Below are 21624 nucleotides of genomic sequence, written 5' to 3'. Positions count from 1 at the left end.
CTCACAAACTATTACTTAGTTGTATTACTTAAACTGTTATTATTACTGATGGCTTCACGTGCATGATAGAATTCTGGAGCCTGTTGTCTAACATGACACTGTGCACATAATAAGTACCTATTTTTTTTTTTGAGTATTGATTGTGTCTCTGATTTAGGGTTAAATATCACATTTAGATTCTTAGTAACCAAAACCTCACTCTAAAATAATTTGTATACAAAGTAGGTTTTTTTCTTTTTTAAAAAAATCTGTAAGACTAAATCAATCATTTGAGAAACAGAAGTGGCTTTTGGATTGGGTCTAAAAATCATCACTTTCTTCAGAAAGTTATACCTAAAAAACTCTGAAGCAAATACCTTAAAGACTATATAATAAAAATCTACATTTATGCTACCACTTTTATCCACATATATCAGTGCTGAAGAGACAATACCAGAAATAGAAAAAGGCCCTCAAGGAAGCAGCTGCAGATGCTGAACAATGAATGAACAATGAAAAACAGCAAGAAAGAGACTGTGGGACCATATGCTATTATTTGAAGAATATTTTTAGTTACAGTAGAATAATTCATGTCACAAATACTTATTGAATACTTCTGTGAAGGGAATTTGCTGTCTAGGAACTATGGGGTACAGAAAATAAAACAAGATAAAATACAATAATAGAGTCATATCTATATGTAATAAATCTATTAATATAATTACTATTTCTTAGGAACCCACCATTTGGCATGCACTGTGCTAAGTGCTTCACATGTATGAATATAATCTCATTTAATAGTCACAGCCATCCTAAAATGTAGATGTTTTTCTCCTATTTAAGAAACTTAAATTTAATTATCTTACCCAAAGTTATACAATAACTGGTGGAAGTCTGATTCAGGTCCACTTGTGGCTGACTTCAAACCCCATCACACTCTGCCTTCTGACATATCTCTGAAGGAGTTTCTAATTCTTTCTGAAAAATAAAGGCTTCTTGGGGAAGGAAGCCCTTGGAATGTGTTTAGAAGGGTGAGTTGTATGTTGGCAGATGGAGGCAGGAAGAGAGGAAGTGCTGAGCAGTTCTAGGCTGGGGCATCAGCTTGGGGGATAAAGCACGAAAATAGAAATTAATAGAGTATTTCAGTGTAACAACTGTAAATTGCTCAGTATTGTTCACGTTAGGGGGTAGATAACAGAAGAAACAAAACTTAAGTTGCTAGAAGTCACACCACAAAACAACACTGTTCAGAGTTTATACTTTGTCCTATAGAGAATGGTGACCCACTGAGGGTGCTAAGCAGGAAAACATAATCAAATGGCCATGTTAGGAAGGCCATTGCATTTGCAGCAGGGAAGATGGATAGGAGGAGATCAATAATAAGGATATGGAAATAATTAGAATAAGAGATGGTGGGATCCTGAACAAAAGTTGTATAAAGGCATATGAAGAAGAGTCAACAGACGTGAGAAGTATTTTTGGAGGTGGATTAATAGGGTTTAGTAATCAATTTGCTATAGTGAGAGATAGAAAAGGTAGGGATGAAGATGGCCTAACGTGGTACCATCCTTAGATCCAGGCAACAGTGTTCCTTGCCCTAACCTCAAGCTTTAGGAAGTCTTGCTCTGGCCTCTTTCCACAGGGTGTGAAATTTGCAGAACAAAAGACATATCCAAGCTGAGGTCACACTTCCCCTTCCAAATTATGCTCTGAGTACCTGGGACAGAGAATCCCCTATCTAAACTACTCTCACACTACTGCTAGGGCCTAAGTTGGCCTCTTGCCAGCCTCTTTCTCATTAGGATAAATCAGACCACTACATATATATCCTTTGGTTGAGAGATAGACAAAGACCAGATGTTTGGGAATAGGTGAGCAGAAACCAAAGAATAGGTGAACAGAAACCAAACATGAGGGATAGGGCCCCACAAATATTAGGGATATACCTTCTCTCAGGTTACTTGTTCAGGTGATTGTAGGGGAGCAATAAACAAGCAACATTGTGAATAGAGGAGAAGCAGGTTTGAGGGAAGAGCAAATAACTTGGCTTGAGATATTCATGAGATATCTAATGATGCCCTCTAGACAGTTGGAAACAGGATATAAACTCCAGGTGAGAGATGTGAGTAAGACATTGATATGGTTTGGCTGTGTCCCTACCCATATCTCACCTTAAATTGTAGTTTCCATAATCCCCACATGTTGTGGGAAGTAATTGAATCATGGGGGCCATCTTCCCCATGCTCTTCTTGTAATAGTGAGTGAATTCTAATGAGATATGATGTTTTGTTAAGTGTCTGGCATTTCCCCTGCTGGCACTCATTCTCTCTCTTGCTGCCCTGTGAAGAGATGCCTTCCATCATCACTGTGAGTTTCCTGAGGCCTCCCCAGCCATGCAAAACTGAGTCAATAAAACCTCTTTTCTTTATAAATTACCCAGTCTTTATAAATTACCCAGTCAGAATGAGAATGGACTAATACAGACATAGAACAAGAAATCATCAGCACACAGTGGGAAGTCAAAAGTGTGAATGGATAAGTAAAGTAGATTGCCCAGCTTATCTCTCCAGGAGAGAAGATTGTCAGTGATGAAATAGAATCTTGGAAAGCAGCTATATTTTATGGGCGATCCAAAGATGAGGAAAATCAGGGAAGTGTAAAAAATTGGAACAAGGGATTTCTGGATAACCCTGCCATAGCATTGCTTCCTTCTTAAGAGCATGGAATAGCAAATTCTGAGCAAGTCCATGAGAAAATTTATATACATTCTAACAAAAAAGGGAAAAGTATTCGTCACTTTTTTTTTGAATTCTGAAATATGTAAACAGAATTTTTACTTGTAAAAGTTATTTTACATATATCTGCTAGAAAGTAGAGGAAGCTCAAACCATGGTATTCATAAAAGGCACAAAGAAAAAGTTGTAATTATTTAGTTATCCCAAATATAAAAGAGATAAATGGTATTCCTGAAAGAGTGAGAATGACAAAGATTTTGTTGATGGAGAGTGACAGAAAATTAATTTCATTATACCAACTCCTTTACAAAACAGCACAGGTAGTTGGGAGTCTGATTCTGTTTGAACCTTTGACGTTGAGAAACTTCAATAGCTAAATGGTGAGAACCCATTATGGTAATAGCCAATCATTATTTATTGCCACTTTCAGTAGAAAATAAACAGGCTGTTTGTTTAGAACAATTAATAACATCACAAACTATTTGAGTGATGGTTTTCTCTAAGAGTTCTGAATTGCTTTATAAATGTAGCCTATTAATTAACTTAGGACTTACTAAGAAGAATGAAATATCTACTGAATTTTGGCCAAAATGTTCCTTGAAGTAGATCCCAATAAGATTCTGTTCTTTTTGAATTATTAGTGCCTAACATATGGTTGACACATAAAAGAGTTGCTCATGAAAAAGAAAAAATGAAAATTTCAGATTAAGATGGGGTCTAAAAATCATTATTTGCTTTAGCACCCACCAAGGGAAACTAGATGGTTTCCACAGCTTGAATTAACTTTAGACAGGCTTCTAGGCACTGACCTCTCTTAAAGAATTTCCTTTAAAAAAGGTGTAATTTTTAAAGCATTTGTCTGCCTCCTTGATATGTAAATCTTGTAAAAATCTTCTTGCTAGCTTTACAACTCAAGACTGTCTTTCCCAAGGACCTAGGGTTGTTCCAATTGAAATGTAATTTTCTAGAAAGAGAAAGCTCCTACCTTCTAGTTCTTGTAGAAAGGTAGGAGCCTAACTTCAGTGGGCACCATGGTGTAGGCTGTAAAACTACCCCGTCATGAAGACAGGGGAAAATTCAGTGTTCATTTGGATAAAGCCAATTACCCAAATACAGATGCCATGCAGTTTCTCAACACCAGCCTGTCAAAGCAAAGCAAAGCTCTCTGCCCTTTACTTTAGCTGAGCTGAGCGTCCAGATATGGCTTGTGCTCCCTCCCCTATGGCTGGCAACAGTATTAGAATAAAATCAATATCTGTTTGCTTAGGTGTGATTTTTCTTTAACAGTGCATGTGAGAATACTGGCAACCTTAGTGAGAGAGCACTTTCAGTGGAACAGAACGCATGCAGATAAATATATTGGATTGAATAGTAATTATGAAGTAAGAAACTTAGGAGAGTAAGATAAGCTATCAGTACCTCCTCTTTAGCCCTTCCTCTCTTAACCCTTTCTAAAAATTTTAAATCCTAGAACTTAAAAAATCATATATGGATTTGTCCAACTAAATAAAAGTTCCTTCGTTTTAGAGACCATTTCTTAGGACCTTTGCACTTCTCCAGCTCCCAAATGAAATATGCTGCACGCATCAAGTTCTCAGTAATGTTTGTGTAATTAAATGCTTTTGTAAAAGTAATTATAATACAAGATAGAATAGTCATTGTCTTATAAGAGTCAAAAGGTGCTATAACATCATAAACTTAGCAATAAGAAGGATAGTATTGAAATGTTAAAGTTTTTATTCTTTTATTTCATTAATCCTCTATAATATAATATAATCAAATTTTTACTCAGAAGAAAAACAAGGAATCTGAAAGTAAAATGTCCATAGAATGGGTTTTCAGATGCTATGAGTTTTTCAGTTAATGTACTAACCTCAATTATGATGGTTTATTAATTATTATTATTATTGATGCTAAAGTTAGAATAAAAGAAAAGCTAAACTTTTGACACAGAGGAAGGGAAAAAAGATGTTTCAAAAAGTTTCATTTAGAAATGATAGTAATGTTCTTTTCAAATTATTTCAGAAACAAAACAGCATGGCATTTGGAAACAAAAGGCAGTATCGGTGATATTGCAATCTACCTTAGATATTTGGCAGACAGTAATGACCACCTCTATGTAAATTTTGTGGACCATATACAGGCAACTAATCTGCCGTAAACCTTTGTCATGTTCACAGCTCTCAGATGGTCGTCAAGTTGCGGGCTCTCAGGTGGTCCCGGTTGACCCACTTCCTCCCTACCGGTTAGATTCACGTCAAAAATACGTCTTGGGCATTGTGTGATGTTCAAGAAGCTTATTCTGGCAGTGCTTCTACAGGATGAACAGCAGGAGGAGGCTGGCGGCCCTGGCCAGATGTAATCAGGGGAAGGATGACCACCTCAGTGACAGGGCTTTCATCACAAGATTCATTTTCAGAGTTTAGGGGATTCTTCCTCTTTTGTGTACTTCTATTCAGTCTGGGTTGGTTGCCAGGTGTTTTTGTTTCGTTTGTTTTTATTTTTTTCATAAAGAAAGTTTAAGTCATCTTGTAAGGGAAAGCTTTGTTTTAAGGTTCATGAAGTTGCATCTGTGCTAAGGTGGCCTTGTGTCTAGAGCAGCCAGGGTTTTTAGGTCCCATTGTCATAGAGACCTGGTAATCTCCTGACCAGGGCTGGAAATCCCCAGGCCAGATTGCATCATCTTGTTAGGCAACACATAGTGTAGGACTTGCAAGATGTTTGAGTGAGCCTGTGGCTATTCTTAACCTTCTAGCCACTTAGCCACTTGAGCCAGTCTTAATCTTACATAGAGATGTAGAGATATGCCTTTTATAGTGATACCACAACATTTAAATGCCATCTATTTGTTTCCCTAAAATTTTCAGTGTTTAAAGAATGGTATTTTGGTTACCCAGAGGCAATGTTTTAAATTTAGAACTTTTAATGTTGAGGTACTACCATACTCCTTTTGTTTTAAAGAGAGTGATACTCTTTAAGTATGCTGTTTCACTCTGGCAACTTCCCTAATGAGGTAAATGTAAAGAAACAGGTCTTATTTAACAAGTTTAATGACTTTAATTTGTCAGCAAATGATATATGCTAATTTTTGAAATCAAGAAACAGAGAAAACTAAAAGGAAGCAAGCGTAGAAAAGATACCTAATGGGGAGGTTGAATAGGTGAAGCACAGGGATTTTTTTAGGGTAGTAAAGCCATTCTGCCTGATAATTTAATGATGGTACAGGTAGCACAGATGATACATGACACTGCATTTGTCAAAACGTATTGAATTTTGTAGCACAAAGAGTGAGCCTTAATGGACGCAAATAAAAAGTCACATAGGAGGCTAAGAGATCACAGGATGGAATGCCAACTGTGACAAAATAACCTAACTGCATTACAAATATATAAAATTGTCACTAAAGAGAATAGGGGAAAAGGGCCTCACCTAAGTAACTTCCTAAATGAATAGCATCTGAAAAACTAATGGCAAAAAGAAATGTGGATAAGAACTTTACTATAGTTGATAAATGTGTTTTCCTTGGGGGGAGGGGGTATGAGTTAACAAGTATGAAACCACTGTATATGTATGTATACTGGAACTAAGCAGGTTAGGCAAATGGATGTCAAATGATGGAAGCTAAGTTTTTTACTGTTGGAATGGGAAGTTATACATAAGCAAAAGTAGAAGGCTAGAATAATCTATAGAGTTGGAGACATCATTATGAACTCATGTTTGTTTTAATATAGATTCAGATGGTTACAAACAGAAATATTTATAGAGATGAGTAGATACGTGGCTAGTATATACATATATTTTCTTGCTCTCTCAGCTGAGAGGAAGTAGAATCACTGCCATACCAGTAACAGTAAACATACCTTGTATCCAGATACTGGTTTCTAATGCAGTTCTCCAATAAAAGGAACCAAGACTCCTTGGAGAACTGTATGATTCAAGGACTGGGGCAGGAATTATACAAGATGAGCCTAGAGCATCTTGCAGTGCCAGAATGTAATGTAGCACCCCTCCAGACAAAACACCCTCAAACTAACCGTGATAGGAGTAGGTCAAAGGGACTCAGGAGCCCAGTGAAAGAGCTCCTAAAAACCAAAGCTGGAACAATTTGAGCAATAAAATAAAGTAGTATTCAGTTATAATACAAAACATAAAATAAAGTCAGTCCATACTGTTAGAATTAAATGTAAATAAATGATAATTATGTTGGGGGAGGGAAATGGAGAAATCCTTCATGCAGAAAAATTAGAAATATTGGGTTGGTGCAAAAGTAATTGAAGTTTTTACTATTCCTTTAATGACAAACACTGCAATTTTGTTTTCATCAACCTAATAATTTATGTAGATATTCTGCTCTCAAGGAAGTGGAGCCTGACTCTTTACTCCTTGGTCTGTGCATGGTGTTTTTCCTTCAGAGAGTACAATTTGGAAAGGAGGGAAAAAGAGTAACCTTTACAGTGAAGAAAACTGACAAACATTATCTCAGTGGAGTGACCAAGATTCACATTAACAGTGATGTCCTGTTAACAGTATTTACTCTTGATATGATGTGATGAGAATGACATTTTACCACTCTGGCCTTCCGAAAACCAAAAATCCCAGTTTAATCATTAGAAAAACACCATACAAATCTTAACTGAAGAACTTTCTACAAAATAGGATGTGCACGCTGTCATAGACAAGAGGAGCCCAGAGGCATGATGACTAAATGTAACGTAGCATCCTGAATTGGATCTTTGAAAAAATGATATTATATCAATACTAAGAAAATATGAATAGAACATGATTTTAGTTAGTAATAGTGAATTGATATTGATTTATTATTTGTGATAAATTATTATAATCACATTATACTAATATATATTTCCTGTACTCATATAAGATGTTCATAGTGGGGAAGTTGGTTGTGAGGTATGTTAGAACTCTCTGTAATATCTTCACAATTTCTCTGTGAATGTAAAGCTATTCTAAAATAAAACAGTTATTTAAAATATCCCTAATCTTGCTGCTCAGGAATACTTTACATTAAATATTTGGTGGACATTTTTATGGATATCTCTCTAAATATTTAGTTATAAAACCAAGTGGATGGATAGATAAATAGCTATAGAATAAGGATTTTAGAAAATGATTATACTTGATATACCCCTGTTATATTAAAACTCTAATATTAATTTTTGCCTGAATTTAACCAAAAAGGAAAACTGTAAAGTGAAACTTGAAGTAAAAGGTGAATTGCAAATAAACATATTTTACCATCAAACAAACACATTTTACCATCTTTTAGAGTCTTCTAAAGCCAGAAAAAATGATTTTGAGAAAGAGCCTACGTTAATTAACTATGGGATGTAACTTTAGACTGCATATATTGATTATTTACTATGAAAGGTAATGAAAATGGCACCTTTATATTCCTATTTCCCTCTCTTCTCTTGGTCCTTTAATTATAACTTTTATCTTCTCAAGGTTTATAATGTATATATTATCTTGTGTAACTGTAGAATAAAAATCTGAAAATTTTATGCTATGCTTAAACTGTGTCAGTTCTCCTCACCTTGTTCTGCAGCTTCTTCATCCTTAAATTCCTTATTTTTTCACCCCATTGGCTAAATTTTATAGTTCAGTAGTGTTTTAAAGAAAGGCTCAAGCATGCATAGTTCCTAATTTTGTTATACTTGAAAAAATTCACTTTTGCCTTTATATATGAATGGCAACTTGGCTGGACATAAATTCCTTTGGCATATTATTTTGTCTTATAACTCACTAGCTGTTGTTCCCTATCTTCTGGCATTGTATTTGTTACAGAGAAGTATGAGGTCAACTTCAATTTTCCCCCTATTGAATGTACTATGCTTTTTCTTCCTGGGTGCTTCTCTCCTTATCCTTGAAATGTAGTAACTTTATCAGAATATAACTAGGCATAGGTTAAGCTCTATCACCTTTCCTGGATATAAGCTACAAATTATCTCAATGTTCACATTAAAATTTTGCTTAAGGTATGCACGCATTCTTCATCTTCTGTATTATCTTTCTAAAAATCATTATCATGCTGCTGTTTTTGCCTCTTTTGTTTACATGTCTAAGAAAGAATCTGACTCTATTTTTGATGTGTGACTGCTGACTGCTTTCAAGACCCAATAACCCTACTCCCTTTCTTCCTCTATATCTAGGAAAGCTGATAAGAAAGTCTGGTGTTCCTTCCTTTGTCACCGGCAGGAAATTCAAATCTCTAAACACCCTAACTCATGCAAGGGAACCATCATCCCAGTCACCCTTCCGACTGTGATAAAAACCCAAGCCAGATAGTTTCCCATCGCTGCTGTCTCTCAAGATATTTGGGGATATGTTTGGAATTTCGATCTGCTCTCCTGACTAAAGAAAGCCTTATTCCCACCCTCATGGTGCACATGTGGTATCATCAGTCTTGACACTCAAAACAAATTTTAGATGGAGAGTACATGTCACCTCAGCAAGACGGCTGAAATAGTGCAACTTCTTTGAAAGTATTTTACCATTTCTCTGATTGAGGTTCTACTGACCTTTTTTTTTTTTTTTTTTCCACTTTCCTGGAGTATGTTAGTGTGTTAGTCTTGGTATGTTAGTGTTTATTGCATTGTCACCTCTTCAGTATATTTTCTGTTGTCAGAGAGGACCATCTTAGAAAGATTGGAACCACAGGCTAAACCATGCGCTTTTGATGTTCCATGCAACTGTTTCCTGGGATATCGTGAACTATTAAGATTTGAAGACTGAGTAAGAATCTTGAAAAGCAATTTCAAAATAATATGGTGATGAAACAAGTTTTTATAACCACAATTAGTTTTCTAAATCCACAATGGTCAAAAAGCACACCTTGCTATTGGATATTCAATAAAGTATTCGCATCTCCTATAAAATGTTTGGTTATGGTATCATCTTAAATTATCCCTGAACTTATTCTTCTGATGAGCATTCTTTCACAAATATTCTTGTCCCTGTTTTTCTTTGTTCGTTTTCTTTTCTTAGTTGGGAACAATATCTTGTGTTAAAGGCCTTTAAAATGGTTTGTATATCTCATGTTAATCTCTTAAGGCAAACTTTGTCAATAAATAAATATTGGAATGTAATTGGAGCTTGTAAGACCTAGTAAACTAGGTAAGAACCCTCATGTGGATGCTTTTATGTTTTTCCATCTAAATGTTCCATTTAGTGAATTAAGAAGGCTTTCATCTACAGCCCAGCAATTTTTTTGTCCTGTGAATTTACTTTTGTAGTTTCTGAGATTCTGTTCTATAATGATTATATCATTATTTTAAATTTGTTTCCTTAGCTCTGCCTGCTTAATTAATTCACATTGAGTTGTCAATAATTTCCATAGTCTACAAATAAATATTTAAATGAATTACCTTTAAAATAACTTCATTACTGTATAATTGACATAATAAAACATACATATTTAAAAAGTAAAATTTGATAAGGTTTGACATATACACATACTCATGAAACCACCATTACAATCAAGATAATGAAAATATCTATTATTTCCCCCAATTTTTTCCTATTCCTTTCCATTAACCACTTCTATACTTTCTTGTTCCCTTGGCCCCTTTCCCAGGAAACCATGATCTTCTGTCTATCGTTTTACACTAGTTTGCATTTCCTTGAGTTTTATGTAAATGTAATAATACAACATGTGCTGGTATCTGTTTGGCTTCTTTCACTCTGCATAATATTTTTGAGATTCATCCATAATGTAACCATGTATCAGTAGTTAATTCCTTCAGAAAAACGTTTCTGTTTTGGAATAATTTTAGATTTATAGTGAAGTTGCAAATACAGTAAATTAGACTCCTGTAATACTTTGCTTCCCTGAATGTTAGCATTATACATAACTATGGCACATTAGTCAAAACTAAGAAATTAACCTTCTTACAACACTAATGGCTAAATTATAGACTTTATAGGAAATTAGTTATTTTTCAACTAATTTTGTTTTAATGTGCCAGAATCCAATCTAGGTAACCTCCTTTCATGTAGTCTTCATGTTTTGTTAGCTGTTTCTCATCTCCAACGATTCTCAGTTTTTTCTCGATTTTTTTTTTTTACTTTTATAGTTTTGAAGAACATGGGTCAGGTTCTTTGTAGAAAGTTAATTTCTTTTTATTTCTGACTTATGTTCCAATATAGGGACACATTACAATTTGCCTGTCCATTCACCTGTCAATGGGATTTTGTGCTGTTTCCACTTTTGGGCTATTACAAATAAAGCTGTGATGAGCAGTCATACACAAGTTCTTGTATGGACATAAGCTTTCATTTCTCTTGGATAAAAACCTAGGAGTTGAATGGATAAATCATATATGAGGCATGCATTTAACTTTTTAAAAAATTAATAAATTGATTTTGAAAGTGGCTGTATCATTTAACATTTCTACCAGCAGAGTATGGACCTCTCGTTTTTTTACATCTTTGCTAACACTTGGTATCAGCCTTTAATTATGGCCATTCCTGTATGGATGCAGCAGTATCTCCTTGTCATATTAATTTGCATTTCCTTAAGGACTAATAATAATGTGCATTTTTAGTGTGCTTTCTGGCATCCATTTATCTTTTCAGTTGTAGTGTCTGTACAAATCTTTTGCCCATTTTGAAATTTGGTTGTTTGTCTCTTGTTGAGTTTTGAGACTTCCTTATATATACTGTGTACAAGTCTTTTGTCTGATAAGTGCTTTGCAAATATTTTCTCCTGGTCTGTAGATCCCCTGTTCATTCTCATCACTATCTCTTCTGCTTCATTCTTCTGTATGTCTATTGACGTGCCAATAACACACTGTTTTGATTAGCTTTTTCGTGTTTTAATGTCTGGTGAGGCTGCCCACGCCCCCAATATGTAGTTTGAGTTTTCTGAGTAGCATTTACATTTTTATTTTTTATGTTAACATTAGAATGAACTAATATAGTTTAAAATCCTTACTGATATTATTTAGTGGGCTTAAACTACAGTTTCAATTTACGTTGGGGAAGCGTATCTTTGTGATCTTGAGTGTTCTTTTTCAATATCATGATATGTTTCTCATTTGTTCAAGTCTTCTGTTCGTTTTCTTGTGTAGCATTTTAAAGTTTTATTCATATTGATATTATTATTATGTTTATTCCTAGATTTATCTTTTCTTGATGGTACTGTAATGGCATCTTTTTCCAATATATTTTTAAATTTCTTGCTTGCACATCTGACAAATATTGATTTCTGCATGTTAATTTTTCACGTATACACCCCATTGAACTTTCTTACCATTTCTAATTGTTTCAGCTTATTCTTTTAAGTTTTCCATATATATGATTTTTATTCTTTTCAATGTCTATATCTCTTAATACTTTATCTTTTCTAATTGTGCTATTATTACCAAGAAAAATGTTAAGTAATAGTGGAGATAATGGCTATGGGTTCTTTTTCTGTTTTTAATAGGTATGTTTCAAGTTTTTCATCATTTAGCATGATAGCAGGTTTGAAGAAGAGGTAGACTTATTTTTATCATAATAAAATTTTTCTCCCATAGTGTCTGCTGGCTGCTGAAGTGCCTGGTTTTGGAGCGGGAGAGAGAAGGGTAATTTGGGTTATCGTACAGCATTCTATCAGAACACACACATGAACTCTTGTCATTTTATTGGGTTGTTATATATCTATTTCTTCAGGTTTTGGCATTCATAAGTTGTTGTATCTCATCCAAAGTTCTTTAAGTCACAAAACCTCCCTTCACCTTTTCTTCACTGAGCTTTTTATTCAAAAGTCTCCCCTCATCAAGAGACTGGGTTATATACAAGAGGAATGATATGTGGTCATGGGTTTTGCTTCTGTCTCAGCTTTCCTGCTGCTCTGTGCTATCACACTAGAATCTTCAGTGACATTTCTTGCCACACTCATGGCAGTTCATGACCCTACATCTCAGCATTCTCTTCAGTGGGTAGCTAGGGGGTCTTATTTTGTAAAAATTCATAGTCTTTTTTAATTTTAAAAAGAGTAGAGTTTGTCTATATTTACACTCTTTGATTCAGGAATCATCTGGAATAATTTTGAAATGAGTGAAATTTACGTGTGGCACTTCAAAATAGTTGCTTTATGTTACCTGCCTCCTTAGTACAGTAGAGAGCGGTCAGTCTCACAATCTGAAGAAAGAATATGCTGACACTAATGAGAATGTCAGGCTTCTGAGCCCAGGCTAATGCATCATATCCCCTGTGACCTGCACGTATACATCCCGATGTCCTGAAGCAACTGACAATCCACAGAAGTGAAAATAGCTTAACTGATGACATTCCACCATTTGTGATTTGTTTCTACCCCACCCTAACTGATCAATGTTCTTTATAATCTCCCCCACCCTTAAGAAGTTTCTTTGTAATTCTCCCCACCCTCGAGAATGTACTTTGTGAGATCCACCCCCTGCCCCCAAAACATTGCTCTTACCTCCACCGCCTATCACAAAACTTGTAAGAACTAATGATAATCCCACCACCCTTTGCTGACTCCTTTTTTGGACTCAGCCCACCTGCACCCAGGTGAAATAAACAGTCTTGTTGCTCACACAAAGCCTATTTGGTGGTCTCTTCACATGGACACATGAAACAATGATATTTTGCAAAGTCTTTAAAAGTTTCTCTTTTGGAAACAAAAACTTCAATCCAGAAACAGGCACATCACAGTAAAAATACTAAAAGTAAAAAAAGACCAAAAAAATGTTTTCGAAAGCAGCAAAAGATAAGCAACTCTTCTTATGGGGAGCCCTGATAAGATAAACAGATGACTTCCCAGAAGAAACAATGAAGGTCTGAAGACAATGGGATACCATATTCAATGTGTATTAAAAACAAACAAACAAAAAAACACCAAAATTGTTAACCACGAATTCTATATCCAAAAAGACTATCTTTAACAAGGTAAAGACATTCCCAAGCAAGCAAACTGGACAGAATTTGTTGCTAGTAAACATCCCTTATAAGAAATACCAAAGGAAGTTCTTTAGGCTAAAAGCAAGTAACCCCAGATGATAATTTAACTCAACACATAAAAAAAAAGAGCACCAATAAAGATAATCATGTAATTACAAAAATAGTATGAATGTGTATTTTTCTTCTTTCTTTAATGGTTGAGAAAGCAATTGTGTATATAAATATCACTGGGCTTATAACACACAGAAATGTAATCTGTATAATAATAGGACAAAATTGCAATCAGTTAAGAAAATGCCTACAGATGGTAAAGTAATAATTATAACTATGTATTGCTGGATTTGTGACATTGATATAATAGGTATAATGATAATATCACAAACAGGAAAAAATGAAATTGAACTGTATAGAAGAAATGTTTCTAAATGTCATTGCAATTAAGCTAGTTTAAATTTGAAGTTGATTCTGGTAAGTTAAGATATATATTGTAAACCCCAGAACAATCACAAAAAACAAAAACAGAAAAAGCTTTCAAACATATAGTGAAAAAATCATTTAAGAAATTTAAATGCTACATTAAAAAATATTCACTTAATGCAAAGAAAAGCAGCAAGAGAAGAAGAGAGACACATAAAAGACATGAAGAACATGGAAAACAATAATTAACAGTTATATATCCAGCTCTATCAATAATAATTTTAAATGTGAATGGATTAAGTAATCTATCAAAAGGCATGGTTTGTCAAAGTAGACAAACATATTTGACTTTTAAACCTTTATGTGTGTAAAATTCTGCCCTATATGTCTTTTTGTTTTTTTTTTTTTTTCAACTCCATTACAACATTAAAGCAATAATTTTAAAAATGTGAGCCTACCCCTAGCTTTGTGAGGCCGAGTAAAAAACTGAAATGGAAGCCCCAATATCTTATTAAAGAGTAATCAGTGTGATAATGTGTAAACCCAGCAAAAAATAGTTGTCAGGTATTTTTGTATTTTTGAAAGATAAATAATATAAAATATTTAAAAGTTAGAAACCAAGTTGACAAACCATCAAATAAAATATGGCCTATCTGACAACCTTTATGACAACCTACGTTTGAATTTAAAATTCTTGAATTTTAGAATGAGGAGATCCATCTTCTGACCCCTGTTTCCTGGCTCCATGGCCATTGTCCCTTTTTACATCCCTGTCATCATCCCACATCATAGGTGTCCTTGCATGCTTGCATACATGTAATTGGAGCCTATGATCAAGTCTCAACTGCTTCTCCTTTGAAATAGTAACTTCTTGGCACTTATTGGGCCATATAAATTGTGATGAATATCCTTTGGAAGCAGTGATCATGAAAGACAATTACCTATGCTCTGGACCTGGATAAGAGAACATCTGGAGAGAGTATTTCAAGCTTCTGTGTACTTGGAGCTTGGAGGGTTATGGCTTTCTATGTCCATTGTCTTAGTGCTAAAACCTTCTTGCCTCATAAGAGGGAATGTGGCCACAACAGGCAAGAGAAGGAAGAACTCAAAGCACAGGACCAACGAAAGGGACACTTCCTATCATGTTCTAAAAATGCTGATAATAAGTTATTTGAATAAGACTTGGGAGTCTACAAGTTCCAGCCTTAGTGACATGAAAACAATATATAGTTGACCTTTGAAGAAGGTGAGAGTTAGCGGTGCTTACCCACTGCACAATCAAAAATCCCCTCAAATTTAACTATAGCCTACTAATGACTAGAAGCCTTACTAATAACACAAAGAGTCAATTAACAGATATTCGTGAGTTATACATATCATGTCATGTATTCTTACAATACGGCAAGGTAAAGAAAATATTATTAGAAAATCATCAAGAAAATAAAACATATTTACTACTCAATAAGTAGAAGTGGATCATCATGAAGGTCTTCATCCTCATTACCTTCTTGTTGAGTAGGCTGAGGAGGAGGAAGAGTGGAGGGGTTGGTCTTACTGTCTCAGGTCTGGCAGAAATGAAAGAAGTGGAGGTTGAAGGGGAGGCAGGAGAGACAGACATTAGGTGTAACTTTAAAGAAATACATTGTTATTTCTGTCAAACTTTTTGCTTATTCTTTCTCTAAAATGATTCTATATGGTACCAATTCTTTAATGTTTTGTGTTAGTTTCAGTGCTTGTATCATAGAAGGATCCATATAATAAAAGAAGTTAAAAGCAATCTTGATTAATCAGAACATTCACCAGGTTGTCTAATGTCAGTTTGTTTTCTGACATTCTTTCTTCTACAGCTTGTCCGTCATCTCAGGCACTGATTTAGAAACACTCAACTCCATCAAATCAACTTCTGTTAATTCCTCTGGTGTGTTGTCTATTAGTACTTGAATTTCTCCAAGATTCATACCTTGAAAGCCCTCACCCCACACTTTTTTGGGGAATATATGCACAATCTCTTTGATATGGCTCTGTTGTAAATCCTGTGAAGTCATGCACAATATCTGGACAGTTTTCTCCAGCAGGAATGTATTGCTTCCAGCTTGATGGCTTTCACAGCTTTTCTATTACAATAATGGCATCTTCAGTGGTGTAATCCTTCCAGACTTTCATAATGTTCTCTCTACTGTGATTCTCTTCTATGGCACTGACAGTCCTTTCCATATAATACCATGTATAATGATCCTTAAAGGTCCTTATGACCCTCTGAACTAGAGACTGAATGAGAGATGTTGAGATTAAGGACAAGTAGAGTATTTTGATGCCCTCAGTGTTAAACTCATGGAGTTCTTGGTGGCCAGGGACATTGTACAATATCAAAAGAACATTAAAAAGCACTTCTGTACTGGCATGGTACTTCCTAACTTCAGGGATAAAGCATCACTGGAACCAATCCAAAACAAGGGTTCTCATTCTCCAGCCTTCTTAATGTACAACCAAAAGACTGGCAGCTGATGTTTATCTTTTCCCTTCAAGGCTCCAGGGTTAGCAGCTTTATAGGGTAATCCTGCTCATTAACACAACTGCATTTCCACAAAACAATATCCTTAGTCTATCCCTTCATGCCTTAAATCCTGATGCTCACTTCTCTTCCTTAGTAATAAATGGCCTTTGTGGCATTTTTCTTTTTCAGAATAAGACACTTGCATATGCATTAAAAATCTGTTCAAGCAGATATATTTTCTTCTTAACGATTTTCTTTCTTTTTCCATTCTTATAGTTTCAGGGGATACATGTGCAGGTTATGGCACTGGAAAACTTGTCAGCTGCTTCTTGGTCAGCAAAAGCTTCTGTTATTGTGACATTTTTTTAAAGCCAAATTTCTTTCTATCTTATCAAACCACCCTTTGCAAGCGTTAAGTTTTCCAGCTTTAGATCCGTTTGCCCCTGTTAGCATAGTTGCAGTGATGATTTCAAAAATTTTTTATAATGGTTCTTTAAATGGATTCATTTATCTTGAAATGGAAGGCAACTGCAGCAACAGACTTAATCTAAAGTACATATCAAGCAATTCAACTTTTTATTTTAATGTCATGAGTTTTCTCTGCTTCTTGGGAGCACTTTTGGCAACACTAGTGGCAATTTCTATGGGTCCCATGGTTTTACTTAAGGTTTATGATATGCACTAAACAAGATGAAAAATGCACAAAAACCATGAGAGATCACTTTTTACTGCAAGAGACAATTTACTGGAGAGACAAACTGCTCACTAGGAGATAATTAGCATTGCATGGTGTTTTGAGTGGATACTGGTAACACTGGAGCTCGGGGAAATACCACCAGGGAGTGGCTACAAAATTATTACATTAGTACAGTATTACTATGGTTAATTTTATGCAGTTGTGATTTAATACTGTACCTTTACGTTTGCTTACATTTCTCTCAGCTGCAAATGGTACATTGTTTTGTCTACAAGTGTTTGTGTTCATAGTGCTGATAAACTCTAAGTTTTTATGACAGATTTTTATAGATCTTATATTAGCCAATGATAAAATAGGCTAGTCTTTATGTACATTTATGCATTCAAGTCACACCTAATTTTTTCTTAAGTTTTCTGATATTTCTAGGTTACAAGATTTATCTGCAAGTTTTCTCAGATTGTCTCATATCTCCAAAAAATTTTTCCAACATATTTACTGAAAAAAAGTTGTGTATTACTGGACCTATGCAGTTCAAACTCATGTTGTTCAAGGGTCAACTATATAATACACCTGATGAAGCAGTGTGTAGTTATCATCTTTCAATTTTCTTTGGTGATTTTAGAACATTGAAGAAGATCTAATTGATAACTCACAACACTTAGTACCACTTCCATTGTTCCAACTCTTAGTCTAGTCTTTCAAATACCATAACTATGCTCAGATCTTTCTCTTGTCACTCTTTACTTTTAACTTTCAAGTAAAACTTCCCCCTTTTCCTTCCTCTCTCACTCTTTCCTTATGCTTCTACTAGTTTTCCTCTCTCCTTAACAACATTCTCTCTTTTTTGGTTCTCTGCCTACAAAGTATTTCAATTGCCACAACAAAATTAAGAGATAGCAAGGAAAAGTGAAAATCTAAATGTTCTAGAAATTTCCTTGGGAAAAAGGGATAAAAGATAGTAATCAGGTTATTAACATTACACATTTGGGAATTATCTTTGGCCTTTTTCCTCTTACCTTCAGTATCTAATGAAGTGCAGCATCTGGAAAATTTGGCCTTCTAAATGCTAAAAATTTGTTTTAACATATGATTTAATATATGTTTTAGCATATGATAGTTTCAGGAATAAGTATTATAGTATAAAACCATGGTTGACCTTAGCAAGGAGAGTTTCAGTGGAGTGGTATAAGTGGAAGACTTAGTGAAGAGTGTAAAGCAATGCAGGAAAGGGTAAGGAAGTAGAGAAGAATAGGTGAATTCAACATTTGTGAAAATTTGTTTGAGCAATGGAGAATAATAATAAAAGTACAAATGAATGAGCAAATATACTGTGTTGCACTCTATTATAGTTATGAAGTCTTTTACCTCCAGAGGCAGCAGCTGCAACAGTTACATTATGCTTACTGAGTTTTTTTGAGGATGCAGGTGCCAAAATTACAGATTTCCAGTGAGAAGTCCAAGTTGTAAACTTTCTCTTTAAGCCTCCAGTTTGGTACCACAGGAATTATTCAAGAATAGACTAGCAACCTGATAAAGGGCTTATAAGAAGTTAAATTATCAGACGTGTATATTTGGTAATGATAAGCTTTATGATCTCTTTCGATTCTGAGAGTCTATTATTTTATGGCTTAAGCATTCATTCAGGCATGGAACCAATTTTGTTCCCTAAATTTATTGTCATTCTAATCACATTCTCAAGTTGTAAAGTGATAATACTATTGTGTGATTTACAGACTATTTGGTTTTATTTTACTTGACTGAGCATATTTTATAAAGTGAGATTTAAAAGTTCTAGATTTGGATACCTGAAGCAGAAATTCAGACTGTCTAGAAGTATTTAATAGCTCCTTGTCCTTAAAATGCTTAAGTTTAATGGTGGATAAGACATAAAGCCCTGAAACATTTAAGTCAGTAATTTAAAAATGTTTTTACAATAGCACCTTTTCTTCCCAGTGAAGCACTATGCCGTATTCTAGTGGTGCAGAAGTAATTGCGGTTTTGGACTGTGAATTTTAAATCATTATATCCAGGGTCAAACACATTTTTGTTCATTAAAATAGGAGCCATTACAATCAACACATTTTTGCCAATGAGAAATAAATTTGTTTATCTATGTAGTGTAAAAATCCATGCTTTGGGATTCAACAGACTCTTGGAGAGCACTTCTGCATCCTGCTGGTTGTAGAAGCATTTTCCTTGCAAAAAGTTGTTGAGATACTTGAAGAAGTGGTAGTTGGTTGTGTTGTCATGGAGAAGAATTGGGCTCTTTCTGTTGACCAATGCTGGCTGTAGACATTGCAGTGTTCTGCATATCTCATCAATTTGCTGAGCATACTTCTTAGATGTAATGGTTTCGCCAGGATTCAGAAAGCTGTAGTGGATCAGACTGGCATCAGACCACCAAACAGTGACCATGGTTTTTTTTTTTTTTTTTTTTTTTTTCTGGTGCAAGTTTGGCTTTGGGAAGTGCTTTGGAGCTTCTTGTCCAACCACTGTGCTGGTCATCACTGGTTGTCATATAAAATCTTTTTGTTGCATGTCACAATCCGATTGAGAAATGGTTTGTTGTTGTTGCACAGAAAAAGAAAAAACAACACTTAAAATGGCAATTTTAAAAAAAGTTTTGGTCAGTTCATGTGGCACCCACTTATGGGCTTTTTCACGTGTCCAATTTGCTTCAAATGCCAAACAACCATAGAATGGTCGACGTTAAGTTCTTTGGCAACTTCTCGTGTAGTTGTAAGAGGATCAGCTTCAATGATTGCTCTCATCTGACCATTGTCAACTTCTGATAGCTGGCTACTATGCTTCTCATCTTCAAGGCTCTCGACTCCTTTGCAAAACTTACTGAACTACCACTGCATTGTATGTTTGTTAGCAGTTCCTGGGCCAAATGTATTATTGATGTTGTGAGTTGTCTTTGTTGCTTTATGATCCATTTTGAACTTGAATAAGAAAATCACTTGATTTTGCTTTTTGTCTAACATCATTTCCATAGTCTAAAATAAATGTAAAATAAACAGCAATAACAGGTCATTAGCCAAAAAACATAAAGTGAGAAATGCACGTTAAACTGATGTATAGCATAACCACATTTATTTAGGAACATATTCTGATATCAATCTGCAAATTTCAACAATGCAAAAACCACAATTACTACTGCACCAGCCTAATACATTTAGCAGATACAAGAGAAACTGTTCTTGCTAAGGTAGAAAAAATGCACTCAGAGCCCTGTCCACCTAACTTCTTTATTTAAACTTTGACCCAAATCACACACTCACATTGCATACAAAAAGCAAACATATTCATACACATATATCCCTTAGGGCCCAGTAGAACATCATTTGAACATGACCAATTAACACTAAATAAACAATGCAAGACAGTTAATAATTAACTCATAAAACGAGTGGCATCATTCAGAGATGGAAGATATTAATAGCCACTAGGGACATTTTATGGTGTGGGTATAATTTATCTATTGTTGTGTAACAAATGCCCCAAAACTTAGAAGCTTTAAAGAACAACATTTATTATCTTACAGTTACAGTGGGTTAGGAAACTGAGCATAGCTTAGTAGGGTCTTCCAGTTCAGGGAATCTCACAAGTCTTCAAGGTGCAGACAAGAGCTGCAGTCATCTCAAGTTCTACGTAGAGCATGTCCTCATAAGTTCTTTGTTTTTGATAGGATTCTTTCAATTCTGAGATTGCAGGATCATTCAAGTTCATTGCAGGACCTTGGATGGGGTACTTCCATTCTTCTCTGACTATTGCTTGTCTCAGTTACTTGCCAGGTGGGCCCCTCCATGAGGCAGCTCAAAGAATGGCAGCTGTCTTCATCACAGTGAGAGATAGCACAAAGGAGTATGAACAAGATGCAAGTCACCACTTCACAGATATGAAAAATCTATACATTTATAATCAATATTATTTAAGTTCTTAAATATGAGAAATGTTTTGCCAGTTATAGTGATTCAGGTGATTTTTGTGTTTAAAAAATTTTTAGACTTTTTTGTATTTTTAGACTTTTTTCCTCCAGAAACTTAATAATTATTTGTCTTTAAAATATTCTACACTTCACATATCTAATTTCTATGGAACATTTCATAAATTCAAGTGTGTTTTGCAGAGGAGAAACAGGAAGTTGATGGGAGATGTGATGATACCATTAGGCAAAGCTTAATGTCTTTATATGTTTGAGTAATCACAGCTCCCTCTTTGAGGTGTGTGCACTGTCTCTATTCCTGCCGTAATACTGAGTTCCACAACCACACACTGATGAAGAGCCAGAACCACTGTCAGAGGTACTTACTTGTCACTTCAGAACAAATTATCCTAAAAAGAAAAAGACCAGAAAGCAGGTTGCTGTGAATTAG

This window comes from Rhinopithecus roxellana, chromosome 6 (assembly GCF_007565055.1).
Source record: "Rhinopithecus roxellana isolate Shanxi Qingling chromosome 6, ASM756505v1, whole genome shotgun sequence".
Classification (NCBI taxonomy): domain Eukaryota; kingdom Metazoa; phylum Chordata; class Mammalia; order Primates; family Cercopithecidae; genus Rhinopithecus; species Rhinopithecus roxellana.
The sequence above is the reverse complement of the archived record's forward strand: the minus strand, read 5'-3'. Positions refer to the sequence as shown.